Consider the following 17449-nt stretch of genomic DNA (forward strand, 5'->3'; position numbering starts at 1 on the left):
CAATTTGCAAAGCAGCATTTAGAAAGACAGATATCTTTATTATGAGAAGTCTTCCCTTTTCTCTCTCATGGGAAAAATGAAGAAAGCAGACTTTATAGTTCAGTATTTTTTCCCTTATACTAAAGGCTAGATTTCTGATTTTTCAGGTACTGCTCAATTAATTCCATGAATCATATCCCTTTTGCTCTCTGCATGTTTTCTGCTCTTAAATGACACTGTCATGTCCACCCAAGGATATGGAAGTGATGAGTTACTGTAATGTACAGCGTGTTACTTATCAGCCTGAGGAAGGCAACTTGTGAAGATATGATTGTCCATTCTCCTTGTACTTTCTAAGCTTTCAGGACAGAAACAGGTTTAGTTCATCTGTCAGACTAATGAAGAGAGTTTCTTTTGTGGCATGACAGCTCTTCCTTCTAAACCAGATCGTAAAACCACCACCAAGAAAAAGCCAAGCATGCTCAAGAAAAACCATTAGAGGTACAGACTGACGGCTGCAAATCCTAGAATTGATCTTCCTTGCAGAACAATCGCCCCTGAAACTTCTGGGAGAGCTCACAGAATAACAGTGATGGAAAAAACCCCTTTGAACCATGTGGTAAAATCAAGTGAGTTAAAAGCAGCTGTGACCTACAGATACTTAAGTCACAGACATTTTGTAAACTGGCAGGAAAAAGCCAAATAAAAATTGCAAGGAACCCTCTATTGCCTTATGGTCACAAAAAGGAAAGAAATAACATTTTAAGTCTTATCAAAAGTGTTCCCATATCACCTGAAGTACAAGCTGGAATGGACAAGTATCTTGCTTGTTACAAGCAGGAGAAATCCAAGAAGCCATATCCAGAGAGAGACTGACTGTGATAGAGACTGTGCTGATGAACACTCCTCTATAGAGTGCACACCAAAAAGTAGTAACACTCTGATCTGGGGAAAAGCAGAGCATATCTTTGTTTAGAAAATGACACTGATTTTCAATTATTTCACTTGTTCAGTATTTGTTTTTTTCCCCACAGCTCAGCTATTTGCATTCGGCACAATCACTACAACAATGAACCCAGACTGGCTTCCGATTCTTCCAACGTATTTTCAACAGTCTTTGTGATTATTGTTTGATGGAAAATGTACACCAACTCTTTCAGGCAGCACCAACAAGAACATGTCCATGTTAGGCATATTATACAATTTCAGGGACTACTGGTTGAACTTGTAACCCTCTCTCAGGAAGCAGTCCTTGCCACTGAAGACATTATTCATCATGTGAATTAATATTCCCTTCTGTGTTCTACAGATTATACTTGGATTGGATGTTTAACTCTTGTATGAAGACAGCCAAAGTCAGCTTTCTATGTAGGCAGATGGTGACTTCATATGCAGATAACTGCAGGTACTTGACTCTGGGAAGAAAACAATTACGTAGCATTTGAAATCTTAAGAAATCTAAATCCCACCTATGTTTAAATGCTGCTGCTTTGGTATTTCACCTCTTTACTGTTATTTCCCATAAGAATTATTAGTGTATGCACATCAAGTGCCCTGGCAGTTGCATAGGAATGTTTGAGAAATACCATTACACAGCCTTTTCCATAATCTCCTCCACAGGGGGTTGAGCAGAACCCCCTGATAACCCATGCTGGTTATCTTTTTTAACATGTTTCTATACAACACCGTTTCTCAGTCCGCAAACGTGTCTTCAAAAGGTCTGTCTGTTGCTATCTCCATTGTTCAAGAATAGCTCTGTTGATTTATGCTGATAAGCAAAGATAATGTACAGCCATAAGCCATGAAGTCAATCTGCAAAGGACAGAGTAGGAAAAAAGCCTGCAATGCTGTCACCATTATGCGCTACAGAGAGAAATTACAGCCTTGTAGAAAAAATAAAGGGGATGGTGGTGGTAAGAACCTGGCTTATATTTTTTTAATTACAATGCCCCACTTCTTGCTATTTGCACTATGATGCAATCTAGTGTGATTTGCAATACTGTATTTAAAGAAGGTATTTACTGAATACCATACTGATGCTGAGAGTCAGTATCAATCAGAAAGGAACCTGATTCAGCTTCTCTCTTTGGAAGCAACTGCACAAGCAAATGAAACAATCAAACCCTTCTCACATTCCAACAAGCAGAAAAACAGAGATAATTACACAGAACACAGGAGAACTCACCATGACTAAAGCTCCAGTGCAGCTGAGGAATCTCCGTCTAACCACTTTGCAATCTCACCTTAAACCTGCAACGCTGTCGCGGGAGGTTTTTCATGGCAACTGTTACTAACAGTATCTCTCTATCAATTGCTAGAAACAGGTACTTTATATACCAGCCTGCAGCATCCCTTCTGAGGTTCCACTTTCTGAGCAGCTCTCTTAGAAGAGCCACCTTTGGAAGAGATAAGTGGGTTAACTTGTAAGGAACCATGACCCAGCACCCTGCCTGCCAACAGGTTCATGGAGCAAGATGACAATTTCGATACTGCAGCCAGAACCAATACAGATTACAGGGTAAATGAAACGTACATTAAGCTCTGCTTGTACTGACATTTTCTCTATCAGGGATACTGCCTTTGCTCCACAGGAAATACTTCCTAGGCAAAATTCATAGGCACAGGAGCACTTCAAGCTTCAGCGAGCTTTGTCCTAACACACCTTTGTCTTCTGCACTTCCCAAGCAATCTTTTCTAGCCAGAGATAGTGACCTTCCGATGTGAGCCTGCCCCTTTTTAGGAAGGCCTGCCATAATCCTGTCAAAACTTTGCTGTTATAATCAAAAAGAGACATTACTGGCAGCTTCACTGGCAGCAGAGCAGGCTTGAGGCTTTCTTGCTCAGAATCTGATATTCCATTGCTTTAAACTTCCAAATTCAACCCAACCAACCAAACAACAAAACACAGAGTATGAAAATACAATTTTATAGCTATAAAGCTCTAAAATAATGGTCATTTATGCCCTGGATGTATATTTAACACCAAGTTCAGCGAGTCATTCCGCTGACTACAAACTGTTGCCGGATCAAAGCATGTGTAACTGCTCATATTGAGGGTTTTCACATGCCCCACATTCTCTACATCTTTACTATGAGCCATCTCCCTGCTTCTAAAAACCAAGAATGTCTACAGTTTACAGTACAGAAGTCATTAAATAAACTATCTTCTTCAAAGATCATTCCAAACAGCAGGAGTCACAAACCTTAACCATATAGTTACAGACATAAAAGTTCAAGACCGGGGAAGATTGTGCAACCTGTTTTTAAGGAAAACTACCCCATCTGGATGAGGAAGGCTGAGAACAACAATTAGCGAGGCTTGAAGCAAATGGAAAAACAATTACACAATATGATTTACTCCTCCACGGAAAACTTCTGCACTAATATTTATTCTCTCTGAGCTTGTCCATATTTGCATTAAACTTCCAAGTGTATTAAAGCAATACTGATGTAATTCTGAGCCTTTACAGAGAGAATCAGTGACTTTTAACAGGATTTCAAGCAGGTTCTGGGGTTAGTCTGCAGAAGACTATTAAGGTTAACACAAGGTAGAAAGGCAAAACTTGCCTAAGGAATAAAGGTGTTATAAGACCAGTGGTTACCCAAGGACAGTATCAACCCAAGAGTTACAGGATTTTTAAGGGTCTCTACTACCTTCAGACACGCATGTTTCTGAATTTACTGGCCAATTTCGGGGGAGATTATATATTTTTTTAACTGTTCTTCCTTTCTCTTACTGCATTAAAAGAGCCCACAGAAAGGACAAAAGAGGTATAAATGCAGAAAGAGGTACAAAAGAGGTAAAAAAAACCAAAAGAGGTATAAAAGCAAAACAACAATGCTCACCAAGAGGCTATTTGTCAGCTGAGACAACACCAAGAGCATCTCTGATACATACAGAGATTTACAGTGGGAGGGAACATACATGAAGTCAATGCAGAAGGATGCCTGTATTTGTTCATGTTTACACTCTACATTTAAATGTCTTTAAATGCATATGAAGGCTTTTCCGACAGCAAGAGCCTCAGAGCTCAAAGACCGGATATAAATATATACATGCAGAATGTACACCTTTTGTATTATACACCCTCTTCCTCCTTTGGTAGAGAGGCCTGTATAAATACAGGCATTCATCCAAGAAAGAACATTCTAGGACTGAGATCTGCACTTATTTAACGGTTTTACAAAAACACGTAAGGTCAAACTGTGACTTTATCACTAAATAGCTTATTCTATGGAATAATATAATAATCTAAATCTTCTTGAACACCAGTAAGGTTGCATTTGGCAAACTATGTGCTAGTAGCAATATTTGCTGAAATAGCACTAACTTCGTCAAGTCAGCGATCTTCCTTTTTAGCACCCCACTGAACTGGTGTCTCAGACAAGATGTTACTAACACGAGAAGCCTACAATGTTTAGCCTGGCAGGATTTTTATCCATTTCTTGACTGTGATTTCAAAACCTTTGGTGAGAATGATTCCTGCAGTCATCAGTGACTGCGCATTAAGATGGCTGAGCACTTTTCAGCATTTAGATGTAAGTGCATGTAAGGGTTTTTTACTTAAGTATTACTCTAAAGTAAACTGCGGGCTAAAGCCTACAAATGGAAATATTTTAAAATGTCTTTACCAGGTAATATTTATATTTAAAATTTTTTGGCACTTTAAAAGAACAAAATATTTTTCCCCATGTTGAGCATTTCATTTCATGGGGAAATTAAACATCCCCTACTCTAAAAGCTGTCAACTAAGACCTACCCCTGAGCAAAAAGAACCATAAATTCTGAAGGTATTTTGACAAATCAGTGCTGTCAAATACTTTTTACATGCCATATTTACCCACCTTTAAACACAAAGGTAACTATTTGGTGATCAAAGTACAGATGTCAATAATGGTCATTGTAATCTTTGCTACTGCTACTGTAATTAATGCAAAAGCACCTTGGTTAAGGCCAGGCCCATACATAGCAGCTAAGGGTAGGGAACCTGCTACAGGACCCAAGAACTCACACAGAGGGGAAACTAGTCAGGGTGACAGCTTTCCCCAGAATCAAAAGCTTAACCCCCCCCCCCCCTCAGTTACACACTGATTATGAAATACTTTTTGAAGTGGTGTGGTTTCAAAATGATTTTGTACTCATACTGCACAGCAGCATGTGCTTATAGGGAGGAGAGAAATGGTGAACTAGGCTCTAGAGGGATTCTGAAATTCTGATGTTCTTCATGTCATCTGAACAGACAAACCCAAGAACATTTATGGTAAAGCTGTTTTGTAACTCGGTGAGTTAACATGGTAACTGTTGTAAGGAGCTGATGGGGTCCCATAAGAAAATCAGTTTAAAGAAAGTGACCTCAGAGCTACACACACTGTGCAGTGTTCCTCTGTCTGTATTTTCAACAATCAGGCAATCTCAAACGAACTCAGTCTACTTAAAGAGATGTGGTGAAAGAAATTTCTCTAGTGACTCAGCCACTTACGTATCTTAGGAAAAAGGAAGACTGAAAATTTCTCACATGGTTGGTCATTTCTGCTTCTGATTTGGGAAACGCAGAAGAAAAGACAGAGCCTACAATACTAAACCACTATTTCTTGAAATTACAACTCAAATATTGGGCAACTAATTAGAATCGTTACCAAGTAAAAAAAGTCATTTATCCTTGCCTCTAACGTAGCAGAAATATTCCAGCTCTCATATTCTTCTCAGTGTATACCGCTTACCTGTACTGCTTCACCTTGCTTTAAACCAGTGAAAGTCAACCAGCAAGTCTTATTCCAGTTTGCAGACTGTATTTTTCCACTTGAAATTTAAAATAGGATGGTAATGGAAATTCTACATTATTGTGCTGATACACTTGAAACAATGAAAGTATTTCAGCCTTAGGCCAATGTAAATCCCAGTGCGACGCTTAGTCCTTAAACAGTGGCCACGTGTGGGAGCACAGAGGGGTGGGAGAACTGGTAATACCAAAAGCCCCTCTAGCACACGGTCTCTACCAGCCTATCACAGGTCGTGCAGTCACAGAAAGTGTCACCATGCTCCTGCAACCCTTTCTGGTACTAGCACGGAGAATCTGAAGCCTCTTTCCCTTGGCTGAGGACTGGAGCCACACATCTCCTCCTCCACAATCCATGTTATTTTACATACACATCAAGTGGATTTTGCCTCACTGGTGATTTTTGGCTGCCACTAACAGCCAGTAAAAACTACCTATGGCTTCCAAAAACCTGGCATTATTTCTTTGAACTTTCAAGGTTCAACTAATAAACCACAACACGTTTTTCAGCTTACGATCTCTGTCGTGTAAGTAGGTTAAAAACATCTGGAGTTATCGCATATTAATAGGAAAAAGATAAGGATTTTTTTTTCCAGTTTCCCCATGTCAGGTGTTTTCTTTACGATCTTTTTTCACATTGCATGCACCCCACAATATTCACAGTGCTTTTCACAGTGCAACACTACCTCCTCGTTAGACCCACGTCATTTGAATTTCGATAGTGTGCCCATACCCGAATGTCAGCTATGACACACTGACTACACGGGAGGGAGCAGCTCGGCAGGATTCCTCGGGAGCTGCAGCAGCACAGGAAGTGGGAACAGTGTGGAAGCTGGCAGGAGACAGACCTCATCTCTGATCTGCACCTAGCAATGCCCAGGTTAGACCTTTGGGCTCTCTCTTCATGGCTGGCTACTCATACATAAAAAAACCTAGAAGGGACCACTGAGTTAACACCACCTGAAATCCCACATCATCAGAAAGCAACAGGAACAAGAGAGGCAGCAACAAGGAGTAAAGATGCGGATCCCCTTGGAGAAAAGGGGAAAGAAAACACAGTCAGCCAATGGGGATAGGAGTGTCTAATTCTAAACTGGGATGAGGGACAGTTCTAGGAAAAAGGGAAACCTAAGAGCAAAGACTAAACAGGAAAAAGGAAAAGGAAAGTAGAGACATAGGAGTGTAATTTCAGGAGCAAGGCAGAGAAAACATGTTGCAACTTGTTAACTTGTAAGTTAACTCTTGTAAGCTCTTCACATACACATTTTTCCTAGCACAATAGAGAAGGGTAACAGTGATTACCAATGTCTGTGACCCTAATCAATAACTTACAATAGTTATCTTAATATTTTACTATCCTGTTTAGGCAAGAAAACAGTTAGGAGCCATTTAGTCAAACAGCATTCACCCCCCCCAATTATTTTTTTTAATGAATGATTCCAACCACTTCTGCTCTGTGGAAACTAAAGACGAAAGTGTGCATGGTTTGGTAAATGTGTTTGCAAGCAGATTTCCTAAAGAGCTGAAAAGTCAGAAGCACAAATTACCTAGGAAGTTGAAATGGTATTTTGCTTCTTTGCTTTCTCTGTCACTGAAGCAACTACAAGACTTCCCAATACACAGGGAATACTGCTGGTTTGAAATAACTGTGTATTTATTTACATCGTTAATGAACGTTCTGAAACAGGAGATGCAAATGTTGCATCGGTAATGAAGCTCACTTATCACTTGCTCATTTCCACACGCATGCAGCTGGGGGAAGTGCCTGCCTGCAGGAAGGCCAGGCAGGAAAGGCTGCTGGCTCCTCGCTCTGCAGCCCAGGCTCGGGAATCACACTCTGCACCTCCTTCCACTGCTGTTCAGGTGAGGAAGATCCATTCAAGCCAAACAGAACATTCCAACAAAGTAATTTAGGAAGTCTGTGAATTAAGTTTGAGATATCCCAACAATAAGGTAAAACCATCATGAAATGAATATGTAAGATTAATCATGGAAAGTTACTCATGGAAAATTGGTAATTTGCTTCTTGCATAGTTCTACATTTTAGAGGACAAAATGAGGTTTTCCTGAAAACACACTGGAGCAGCAGCTCTGCCAGGGAGATGCTTCATCTGGATAAGTCATCTTAGCCACTTTACAGACAAAACCTTTTAAGCCACTGTGAAACTAGATTAAGAGCTCTAACTAGTCAAAACGACCAAATAAAACACCCCCAAGTATTTCCTGCTCTGCTACACCACCGGTATCAAACTGTCTGGGTGAGGTTGCGAGTCCAACAAAAGTCATACAGAATTAAATACATCTAATTTATAACAAAGGTTCAGCTGGCAATTTTATACGAGTCGAAGTAAACCTTGTAACTATAGAACCTAATTACTGGAATTCCATAAAGCCTTGGCTCCTGAAACAACTGAGCGTACTTTTCTTCCTACCCATACAACACGTGTATTATTTTTCCCCCAAACAGCTGAGAATAAAGTGCTTTAACAGACACCGGACCACCTTTCAGCCACACCGAGTAAGGCGAAAAACTTTGGAGCCCGTTATGAAGCGCTTAAAGAAGAACGAAAGCCAAGCTCTACGAAATGAAACATCAAAGACCTAAAGTAACCAGAAATCGCGGTCTCCAAGAAGGGAACTCTATTAAATTCGAGGTCAGAGATCCACCAGGCAACGCTCCTCCCTGTGCTCACCTAAGAGCAGCCTGGCCAGTCTGTGTTAGGTATCAGCCGCCCAGTAACTGAAGCACTGCAATGTATTTACACCGTTTCACTTGCTGTCCCAATCCAAATCCCAGCACTTCCAATTTAATCTCAACTTCCCCCGCAAGAAAAACAAGCACACAGACCGACCCACCTACAACTCCAAAATAACCTTCAAGAGAAAAGGAAGCACCGAGAGCCTGGAGAGGATGGAATGCAGCTACACACGTACAGACTAAGGCGCAAAGGCTTTCATGTCAGGAATTCGCAGTAATAACAGGGTAAGGAGAGAGCCCCGACAGGGACAGCACCCACCTGGCACCGACAGCGCCTTTACCGGGCAGTTCCTAGAAGGCGTCCGCCCGGGAGCGGCGCGGCGCTCCCCAGCAGCGGGGCGCGGGGGCCCGGCGCACAACTTCCACCCGAGCCCGGGGGCTGTCGGCGCAGACCCGCGGGCGCTCCGCCGCTGAGGGGGCGAAGGCGTCGCACGGCCCCGCGGGGGGCCGCGGGGCGGCTGCCGGCGCCAGCCGGACGCTCCGGGCGCAGCCAGCGACCAGCGCCTCCCGTTGCGGGGGAAGGCGCCGCCGGGACCCCGTCAGGAGCGGCGGGCAGGACCCCCCCCGCCTCCCGGCCCCTTTCCCGCTACCCCCGGCCGGGGCCCCCCGGAGGAAACCCGAGCCGCCGCCGGCCTCCCCTCACAGCGCAAGGGGCCGTGGCCCCGCTCCGCGCTCGGAGCGGCCGCTCACCTGGCAGGGGCTCCGCGGCCCCGCGGCGCCTCCCGCGGGCAGGCGGCGAGGGGAGGCGGCGGCGGCGGCGGCTCCGCGGGGCCGGCTCCCTCAGGCAGGCACCGACCGCCGGGACGGGGGCTGCGGCCGCGCGCAACAACCAACTCCGGGCGCCGCCGGCCGCGGCCCGGCCCGGCCCCGCCCCCCGCGCACCGCGGGGGGGGGAGCACCCCCTCCTCTGCGCCGCTCTCCCGCGCTCTCTCTCACGCCCATTGGCTGGGGAGCAGCAAGGGGGCGTGGCGCCGCCGCGGGTGGAGCGCGGTGGACGGGGCCGCCGCGCGAAGACTACACCTCCCGGCGTGCCTCGCGCGGCGCCCGGCCCCTTTAAAATCGGCTCGCGCCGACTGCGCGCGCATGGTGTATATGTGGTGTGCTTCCACTTTACGGCTAAAAAGTAGTCCCGGCGCGTTGTTTGAGCTCCTGCCGCACGCCTCGCTCCTGAGTAAGGGTGGTGGAGCGAGAGGGCGGGCGGGCAGCGGCCGGTGCCATCGGCCAGGCTGGGCCGTGCTCCTGCAGGGTTTCTCTGGGAAGACGGGAGGGCCCCGTTGAGGCGGTAGCGGAGGGATCCGAGAGGGATTGGGGGAGCCGTAACGCGGCCGGTCGCGAGAGGGTGGTGGCAGCGGCTGCGCGGGCTGAGGGGAGCGAGGTCCGGCGGGCGGCCCCTTGGCCCTGGGTAGCCGCCGCCCGCAGGTCAGTCGGGAGCGCCGCGCCCGCGGGCCCTTCTCTGCTCCGCTCCTCTCCCGTCCCCGCCCCGGGCGGGGGCCGCCGGGCACCGCTCCTGCCGCGGTGGAGCAGGGAGGCGAGGAGCGGCCCCCCCCTCGCGGCGCTGCCGGCGGCCCGGGGTCGGCCTTCCCCAGCGGCCAGGCCTGGCGGCTTCCCCGCCGGGCTCCCGCGCCCCAAGCTTGCCGGCCGAGGCCCGTTTGCTGTGGCCCGCCGGTGAGGAGGGCTGGGGTGTCCGCCGGAGCTCGCGTTGGGTGAGGGGGAAGAGCTGGGCGAGGGTCGGGGCACTTGGCTTCCTCTGTGCTTCCTTATAACCCTTACCTCGTCTCTCGGTTCCCACGAAGTGATAAGAGGTGTTAATATTTGATGGCTCCTTAATTGTATTTGGTTTTCGTTTCATTATGTCCATTCACTGTTTCCATCTCAAACAGATCATTTGTGGTAGTACGGTGTTCTAGTACTTCTTTCCAGTAATAGGTGTTCACATTCAGCTGCCTGTGTCCGAGGACCTTAAAGTTTCTTACTGTGAAGGTGGCAGAGAAAGCCCCTAGCCTGGAAGTGCAAACCCTGGAGCCACGTGCCGTGTGAGGCGCCATTCATTCAAATCTGCAGTACCAGGCCTGGCCCTCCCTGGAGCAAACGGCTGAGTGCTGTCCTGGTGTTGGGCCTTTGGAGGGAGACAGGAGCAGCTGTGCAGCTGGCTGCTGGGAGGTGTTCTAAGGTAGCAACCCTCAAATCATCTTGTGAGTGAGGAGGGAAGGTGTAATTTGGTGTTAACTTAGTGGCATCTAGGATAAAGAGGGAAGGCAGGACAAGTATAAAACCTCCTTTTTAGTCAAAAAAGGAAAATCCTGTTCACAGGGAAAGGGAGCTTCTGGTTTCTAGAGGTGCAGCCTCCATTTTTTGTGGGGCTGTACATGCTTATCAATAAATACCCACTTGTTAGCATGCGCCCCCAATATATATATATTCATTGATTTATTATCAATACAGGTACTACAGGTACTGGTTTATCAATGTGGGTACTACTGTACTGTTGTATATTTCATAAAACATACTGAAATATATAAATTAAGGAAGGATAAAGATGAAATAAACACTAGTTTAAAATACTTATTAAAGTTTTCTTCTTGTATCTCAGTGGTTTGTCTTGCATGTGTGACCAACCTGAGGCCATGGCTCTGGAGCACTTACCTTTCACAGTTTGGTTACGACTGCTCTCTTCTAAGCAAAGAAGCTGGGTATCATCTTTGTGTTAGTAGCCCTGCAGGGGAAACTTTACAGTTATTGCCTTTGTCAGCAGGTTAAGTCTTGTTTGATCTTTGGAAACATCATTCTTTGCTGTGGAAAGTAAACTGTGTAGGTGGACTGAGCTTGGCTAAAGCCACTAGTGAGAGAACTGGCCTCAATAATATGGGGGAACCATGCTCTAGCAAGTTCATGTATGTTATTATAAAGCGGTAGCTCTTGATTTCAGAAAAATATAAACAACTAACTATTGAAAAGAGAGTTTATTTTCATCATCTGTGTGCTGGGGTTTTTTGTTTTAGTTTGTGGTTTGGGTTTCGTTGGTGTTTTTTTAAATCCAGGCCATATGTGGAGGGGCACAAACTATCTGGTGTTTGCAGATATTAGTGAAATGCTGGTTTATCTATCTTCGCCTTGCACAGCTCTGTTATATGCTTGTTAGAAGGGATGAGGAACTCAGCATTTCTGAAACTATACCAATCACTGGCAAATCCTGTAACTTTAGAGTCCAGGAAACTGAGGGAAGCTGATTCTTTTTTTTCTGTCCTTAGCAATCTCACATGTCTCAGAATAGAGGTTGAGATGACCAGTTCTAAGGAGGTCTAGGCTTACAAATGGTGGCTAAAGAAGAGCGTTGAGACTAGTCTTAAAATTCTGCTCTTCTGTAGAGGGTACTAGCAGCTTTCAGAATAGAACATCTGAAGATTGTGTGTTTTGATTGTAAAGGTTAGGTTTTGTTCATGGTGTGGCACGTAGAAGGTAGTGCACCTTTTTAAGGCTCAGAAAAGGGAGGAGGAAGTCTTGTTTCTTACACTGATGTTTCTTTAGCACCTGAGAATAGGGTTCAGCTCTTCCATGTGTACCTGACTCAGGAAATGACTATAATAAACTGTAATACTTTGCAGTAAAGCAACCAAGGAGGAGAGAGATTCTTACTGTTTTCCATCTTGTGGTCTTGCAGGACATTTCCTAGAGAAGTCCAGGCTTTCTGTTCCTGATGACCAGCGGCTGCGCAGAGATGTGCTGATTTCCCTCATGCTGCCTCTGAATCAAAGTGCCTGTGAGCTGTGTTTTTGCTTTGTACCTGCATCACATAGTTCTTAGTTGTCAGAGCACAGGAGCTGAGAAAATTGTAAACTACTGCATTCACGTTAACTTTGTAAGTTTTCTTTGTTAGTGCATCTATTCACAGTGCGTTTAAATACAAGGTCACTTAGTATGAAGGTGTGCCCAGTTAGCAAAGGATACTTTTGACCTGCCAAAGGAAGGTCAGCCTTCCATACTAGGTGCTTCTCTTTGATTAAATAGGATTTATTTTAGGGCCAGTTCTTGGATGAGTTTTTTCTCAAGCTTACCACTGACTGGGACAAAGGTTGCAGGCCAATTGAACATGTTTCACTACAACAAGCTGATACAGGTTTCTGAACTCTTGTTGTACCTCCTGCCCTCTCCAGGCTGTGATTGAAAAACTTTACTCCCACTCACTGGTACTGAAGTGTGCACAGAGCTGTGCTGATTTCTTTCAGTATTGTGGCATGCATTGTGAGAACCTGTTCGATATTAGAGCACAGGTGAAGAGGCTGCACCTATAACAGTGGGAATGCTCTTCTGATAATGATCTGTGAGAGAGAAGGGCAACTCGAGGGAACTATCATGAGGACAGTAAAGTGAATGAAGAAAGGTGGTCTTTTTTTGCTAGTTGTTCATGTGCCCTTTCTGTCTATAATTTGATTAGTTTTGGAGAGCTCCCAAAACTGGGTTGTTTTCTGCATTCCTTTAAGCTTTTATTTTTTACTTCCATGATCCCCCTTGGAAAGAAAAGGGGGATATTTCTTGCATTCATGGGAACTGTTAAACTTCAGTTCTTTTTAAGACATGAAGAGTGATGAATAAAAACATTTCAAAGTGTTCACTAGGTATGAATTTACTAAGAATAGTTTGTTCTCAGAAACCACTATTACTTCCCCAGTGGATTTGTTCATGAGAAGCGGGTGAGGCCAGTTGATGTCTGTTTGAAATATGCAGTACAACTGGTAACTTAAACTTTGGTTAGTAATGTAGGTCAGCCTCCATTGGCAAGATCTGCAATGTTGTGTTGCTGTCTGACTACAGAACTGGCTTGTTCCTGCTCTAGTGGCATCAGTTGCAGGGCTGTTTGCTCAAATGGCAGCCATTAGTTTTTACTGTGTGTAGTTTAATGCCGGTCTTTGATTTTTGAGGGCAAAACAACTATATCTGAGTTCATACATGCACTGCCACTGTTAGTCTGAGTGGGATACATCAGCTAGTAAGCAATTGAAAACAGACTATAGCCTTGCAATAATCTCTTCCATAATGGGATTGCTGGGATGTATCCGTTAAAGCTTTTTATATGCAAGTTAATCCCAAAGAGGGTTAATTGTCATTAAAGGAATAACTTACATTGTTCCTACCTCTCTTATTAGGGACAAACATAAGACTCGCATTCTGTTCTTGAAGGACTAAACAGTTTGATAAGGACAGCTTTAGGTGAATTGCAGCTGGAGTTAGTTTTTAATGACTTTATCTGCGAGGAATCTTTATTCTGTGTTACAGGGGAACAAAACCAGTAATGGTGGAATAACTGAATGCCTCTACGTTCTAAATTTATTAGGAAATCTTCCTTGTTCCTTGACCCTACTCTCACAAATGCTGATGTACTTTGAAGAAAACTTGTCTTTCAGAAATGACATTAAGAACATGACTGACTAGATCTTTTTAATGTTAGATGGAAGCTGTGTGAAGCTGTCTTCAAAGAGCCTCATTAGCGATTTTGATCCTAGGAACGAATGATCCTGCTTTCTTTTGCAGGAGACTAGGACAGTAGCTGACTTTGGCTGTCTGATTTCAGTCTTTTGGACCATACATCTTACATGACACACAGTGAATAATAAATCTTACACCTCTCAAATTCTTATGGGTTGGATTGTTTGTACCATTTCTTCAGGTAAAAGGGAGTCTGAGACTTTGGGGTGTGTCTTTTGGGCATTATGGCTGGGATAAGTAAAGTGATGACCAACTGACACCCTTGCTTGTAGGTCAGAAAACTGCAGTAGCCTGAAAATGTGAAGAGTTGGTTTAGTCCAAAGACTGAGTGGCATGAAGTTGTGTTACTGATAATAAAAATGTGTGAAGTCCATGCAAGAATGAAGAGAGAGGAAGTGTCATTTATTAATTGAATTCAGGAGACTTTGGACCGATAGAATTTATTCTTAATGCTTTTTCCATTTTATTTCCTTCCACTAACTAGTGCAGAGCACAGAGGGGTTTTTGGCAATTTAGTGAATTACCGGGTGAAAGTTGACTTTTGTTTTATTGTTGTGTTCACATATGAAAAGAAAAATTCATAACTTTAATTATGCAGTGGTATTTGAGGGATTGTTTGCAGCCAGAAAGCTCTCAAAGCTCTTAATCGTCCTTCAAAATAACCTGTCATCTATAGAACTTGCCACGACTTTAAGTAGTCATATATATGGCTTGTTCTTTCTACTTGAGGGTGTAATCTCAAGGAGTGTGGGCTAGTGAGTCTTCACTGTTGTTGCCTTCTGATGCTAACACTCATGCATGTTGTTGGCAAAGTGTTTCAAAGAGCTGATGAAATGAAACCTTTGCTGGTAAATTAAGGGCTTTGAGAAGTTGGAAACAGAGCAGTTGGCATGAACATGAGTGTGTGCATGAGAGAGGCAAGTGTGGCTGCTGGGAATAATAAGATGGGGAAGTGGTAAGGCCCATGGTTTAACTGTAACATAAAACTGATGTGCATAAACCATAAAAATTATGTACGAAATCAAGGGGGTACTTAACCTTAGTTGCTGCTCTGGATCCATACTGGTACAAGAAACAGTTGCTGAAAGGCCAGTTCTGTTCCTTTTCTTTATCCTGATGCTTAGATGCCCCAGCAAGTGCGGGGAATGAGGGCGATTTGGGCATTTTCTTAGAAAATAATGGAGGACTAAGAAATACTTACGGTGAGACCTAAAGAAGTACATAAGCCTTCACTGTGGTTGGATGGGTTCTTGGACTGTCTGAACTAAATAGTGGTTAAATAGGTCTGACTTAGCTATGTCTGTTCTGTACTTCCTTGTAATTCAGGTAAGTGGTATGACAGGAATTAATGGGGTGTGTGATTTTTCTGTATTTGTTACTCAAGCAAGAAACAATTAGTTTCTCTTGGAATTCCCTTGGCTGCTGTTTCGAAGTCTTGGACATAAGATGATGTGTTCTTACCAAACTCTGGAGTTCTGTTTGCTTTAAACTAGTAATGGACAAAACATCAGTAATACAAATGAACTTTTTTGGGGAGAGGTGACTGTCATTTGTGTAAGAATAGCTGAATAATATTCTTAGGCTTATAACTCTAGGAACATAAGTATATGTTGACCAGAGGTTGAATTTCTGACATAATGGAGTTAGTCTCCTATGCTAGTGTTCAAAATATGCTATGTTTGACAGTATATGGAAAGTGTGAGTCTCCACAGTTGGAAAAGCAGTGGAGAGCTGTGGCAAACAAGTTCTTATAACAGTATGAGACTATACAACAGAGAAAACAGACCAACACCAAGCAGAGTACTGAAAACGGTAAACTGTAGATCTGCTTTCACAGTTAAATCTGGAGCTTGCTAGCATCACATTTCTGCGAAGAAGGCTGGGGGTTGGTTGGGAGTGTTCCCAATACAGGATAAATGGCACACAGAGGTTCTTTTACTGGCATTCCAAGCCTTTTTCTTTGGTGCAGTGTTCCTCTTGTGTTCCAGTTCTCCACAGTTTAATTTGAGAATAAGCATAATCTTCCTTGTTCACATTTTCACTTATCCAGCATGTTGACAAAGACATTTTCTGATCCATAAAGGATAAAAAAAAATAAGACATATTGAAGAAAGATATTCCATTTAAAGCTAACGTATCTTCACATACACAAGCACCTTTTTGGGATGCCTCAGTCATCACAAATTCTGTAGGTTTTTTAGATCAAATGAGCAAATCTACTGAATTTCTTAAAGTCCTGGACTACAATAGGTATATTGGAATGCTCTTCTTTCTCCTCCAGGCTGTATTTTTCAATGAGCAGGTTTAACCTTAGTTCTTGCTACTTACATCTGAATGTCTGTGATTGTCTCAAGGAAGGAGAGCTTTAAAACAGGAGGTGGATGATTGTGATGCAAACCAGAGTACTAAAGCAGTCATAAACTGGGAGAAATTTTGAACACTCAGTGGAGGCAGTATAGCATTAGAAGATTCATTGGTTCTTTGGAATTTAAAGTTTGCCAGTGCTAAATTGAATAACAACTACAGGAAGATGATAGTGTTCTTGTGTGCCTGGTTAGCAGTGTAGTTCTGTAAAAAACATGGCAGAGCAGGGTTTTTTTCAGTCTGGAAAAACTTGAGGCAGTTCCTATCATAGGTAACCATACTAAAGTCCTTTGGAGCAGATTTACTGCTGTATATTTTAGCTGGTATTGCACATGACGCATGTTACTGATGAAATGAAATCGAGATAACCAATATTTGACTAAATCCTTGCTGTTTCAATATGTGGAAAACACGACACAATAGACTGCTCTTCTGCTGAGTTCAGTGTATATTAGCTGCAATTCATCAAAGACACATGTGTGATAAGTATCCCTTGTTAGAAGAAATGAATCAGAATTTGTGGAATTCAAGTTCTGTTTCCAGACTTACAGGAAAGAATCTCAGCTTTCATCCAGAGACTGGATGTTTAGCTTTAGATTGGAAAGAAAAAAACCCTTAAAATGTCAAGTCATTTTATGAGATAATCCTAATTTTATCTGGTAGTTGCATTTCCTCCTACTTATGGATATTTTGGGGCCCTCAGTTACTGGAATAGCTTCACATATTCTTCATTTCTGGCACCACTAGAATTTGAGTGAGAGCCGAATCTCTGGTTATAGGGTTATAGAAACATAAGTCACTAACTCCGTGCTTCTTGCATCCCTTTTTCTTCTGCCAGCTGTAATGTCATTGGATCCTTCTACTGAGCCATTCTACTTTTTAATCTGGCATAAACTAGTTTGATAATTGAAGGAAAAGCTCTTCTTTTTCTTTAGCATGCTAATAAGCATGAGTTGTCCAGCAAAAAGAAGTGCAAGGCTGAAGATGATGCTATATGACTAGCTAGTAGTTAAATAGGCATAGGATGCCATAAAACTGTAGCTTTAGACAGTGGAGAGCTATTGTCTGCACCTTCTAGTACTTGGCTTAT

The 17449-nt window shown here is 43.5% G+C and overlaps 2 protein-coding genes across 8 annotated transcripts in view; one reads left to right on the plus strand and one right to left on the minus strand.

The window, feature by feature from the left end:
* The window catches only part of PEAK1 (pseudopodium enriched atypical kinase 1), a 113874-nt gene extending 104552 nt beyond the window's left edge, over positions 1–9322 (minus strand). For 2 of the 3 annotated variants that reach the window (XM_065688073.1, XM_065688071.1), the window contains exon 1: positions 9205–9322. The gene's annotated coding sequence lies outside the window, so the exon portion shown is untranslated. Of the gene's footprint in view, positions 1–8773; positions 8833–9204 lie in introns of those variants that run through there. The other variant, XM_065688072.1, reaches the window with a different exon arrangement.
* Positions 9323–9666: 344 nt separating this feature from the next.
* Positions 9667–17449, plus strand: part of HMG20A (high mobility group 20A) — a 42993-nt gene continuing 35210 nt past the window's right edge. The window contains exons 1-2 of one of the 5 annotated variants that reach the window (XM_065688466.1): positions 9827–9933; positions 12173–12271. The gene's annotated coding sequence lies outside the window, so the exon portion shown is untranslated. The other 4 variants (XM_065688467.1, XM_065688470.1, XM_065688468.1 and 1 more) reach the window with 4 other exon arrangements.

This window comes from Lathamus discolor, chromosome 8 (genome assembly GCF_037157495.1).
Source record: "Lathamus discolor isolate bLatDis1 chromosome 8, bLatDis1.hap1, whole genome shotgun sequence".
NCBI classification, from domain to species: Eukaryota; Metazoa; Chordata; class Aves; order Psittaciformes; family Psittacidae; genus Lathamus; species Lathamus discolor.